Below are 2,624 nucleotides of genomic sequence, written 5' to 3'. Positions count from 1 at the left end.
AATTCGTAACCACTACGCTACCAGAGCTCCTTTTACTTACTGGATACATAGACACAAAAACTGAATTGTGGTAAGGCAAACAGGGTTACACCCACAAATATCTATAGGCTGAACAGAGGCTACGGAGCCCTGGTGTGGTGCTGTGGGATAAAGCCCTGGACCGCAAGGTGAACCGTAAGGTCGCGCGTGGTTCAAACTCACCAGCTGTTCCTTGGAAATCCTATCCAGGGTCACTATGAGTCAGAACTGACTTAATGACACTTAACAACAACAATGGAGGCTATCTTACAACATGTATCAATACATATATGCTGTGAATACAGCAGACCATACAGGGGACATCTTAGCCAACACCCTGAGGGAATGAGTAAGTAGCTGGACCTGGGAAGCACCCTACTTTGGTGAGAAGCAACTGAGGCCCTAAGAACTTGTGAGCAGCCATCTAGGGTCCAAGTACTGATCTCTCCCCATCCAAAGCAAAGAAGAGTGGACACAATCTGAGACACAATTAGCAACAAGGGTTAATGGTCCAGGTGAGTCACAGCCTCTACAAACCTGAGATTCAAAGAACGAGATGGTGCTTACCTACCACTACCAACTGCTCCAGAAGGAAACCACTTTGGAAGGTACTAGCTAGAGTGAGAGAAAAATGTGGAGCAAAATTCACAATCATACTGTCAGGCTTGCTGGTCTGATCAAGACTAATGGAACCTCCCACACAGTGGTCCTTAATCACCTGTCAAGCTTAAACTGCAGTCATGCCTATGGTTCAAATCCCCACCAAGCAACAGACAAACCTACGGAGGGAACAGGAACACCAGGGAGAGACGCACTTCTTGGAACCAACCACACAAGCTCAAAAGGACAGCATTTGCTCAGGAATAAATCTCAGAAGGCAAGCTGGGATGGGAAAGGATGAACAAAATGGGGAAACACAGGGAGTTTCCCTAGTGGGAACAATGATGCAACATTGTGGGGGTTGCCGTCAGTGTCATGAATTGAAATGTGTATGAATTGTTGAATTGGAAAACCAATTTCCTCTATAAAATTTCACCCACTTCTTAAATAAAACATAAAATCGTTTTGAATTCCATAGGTGAATTTTCTGTGTATCTCTGAAGAAGAATTACCATGCTAGAAAGCAAGCTCTTTGTTGGGTGAGATCTTTCCTTTCTGTTTGTAGTTGCGTGTGCTTGACTGAATAGTTAATGGATTGGTGGGGAAGAAGAGGGCTGTAGAGCTGGGAAGCCCCTCCCTCCTTTCCAGGTGCCAGCCCCGCCCTCTTTGCCTTCAGATAGTGCCCCCACTTCAAATCTACTCTTGTGACTCAGACCCCCAAGTAATGACAAAGTAGAAGAGAACAATTCCTGAATACAGCCGAAAGTCAGATGGTGAGGGGTGGGGAAGGCCAAAACCAGCCACCGAGGCCTGGATGAAGAGACCAGACTGACTGACCTTCCCCAGCAGGCCAGAACACCAGTCCGTCCCCTCCCACCAACAAAACAAACTGGAGGAAGGGGCTGCTAAGGACAGGCCCCTCACCCATTAAAGGGCCCAGGCAGAAATGAAAAAGGGTTTCCATTCCCGTCCCAGCCCTTCAAGGTGACCACAGGAGGGAGGGACTGCCTATCTGAAAAGGACCAGGCTGGAGTCGGGGGATGGGAGGCTGGGTGGAAACCCCGTAAGTGTTGAGTCCAGTGCGGGGTTAGGGGTGGGACCAGAAAAGCTGAGGACTGTTTGAGGGGGTCCTGGAGCTGTCTGTGGAAACCGCATTTATCCAGACCCAGCACAGTGCCCAGGTGGAGTCTCCCTAAGTCTCCGCAGAGGGGAATCCTCGTGGGGGACTATGGCCGTTCCTCTCTCCCCGATGTCTGCAGGATGTGGATGTCCTCATGTGAAAAGTAACACCCACCAACCAGGTCATGTGATCACATCGTCTCCCCAGTTCCTCTGAGGGATTCTAGGGGGCAGTCACTCGGAGTCCCAGAGGGTCCTGACTCAAGACCGGGAACCCCAGAGGCTGTGCATAGAGACTCCAATGCTTCCAGTCCCTGGCGCACAATGGAAGCCCCGCTTCGAGCATCAGTCCCAGGTAGGGGCTCGAATCCTGACGCCTCGAATTACCGAGGAAAGCAGCGACGAGCCGGACAGTTCGCCCAAGCCGAAACTGGGGCCGGTGCCTGGGCAGAGGATCCGACTAAAGATAAGCGGGCCATCTGGCGAGGGTCCTGGACCCACCCTTCCGCCGGCTCGCCCCGCGCCGTCTACGTGTAACCCCGAGATTTCTTCTGGCCTTAGCCGGAAAGCGGGGTCGCCCAGATTCTCTGCCCCACCCCCAACTTTGAGCCTGGCGGGGCGGAGCGTCACAAAGACCCTCGGTCCCCATGGCAACCTGTTGGATCTCTTGCTGCGCGAGGCACAGCGCCAACGGCTCTGGACACGGCGCTGCGCGGCTCTGCTCGGCTCACAGAGGCAAGTGGGCGCGGGGGACCGCGGGAAGGCGGCGCGAGGGGCACCAGGCCTAGGGAGAGACGGCTGAAGGGCGGGGAGACGTGGAGGCGGGCCCGAGCCAGGAGTGCAAGGCGTCCGGGGATTTTTCGACCAGCACCTCTGTGGTTTTCCAA

This window comes from Chrysochloris asiatica, unplaced genomic scaffold (genome assembly GCF_000296735.1).
Source record: "Chrysochloris asiatica unplaced genomic scaffold, ChrAsi1.0 scaffold00238, whole genome shotgun sequence".
Taxonomy (NCBI): domain Eukaryota; kingdom Metazoa; phylum Chordata; class Mammalia; order Afrosoricida; family Chrysochloridae; genus Chrysochloris; species Chrysochloris asiatica.
This window is presented reverse-complemented; position numbering follows the sequence as displayed.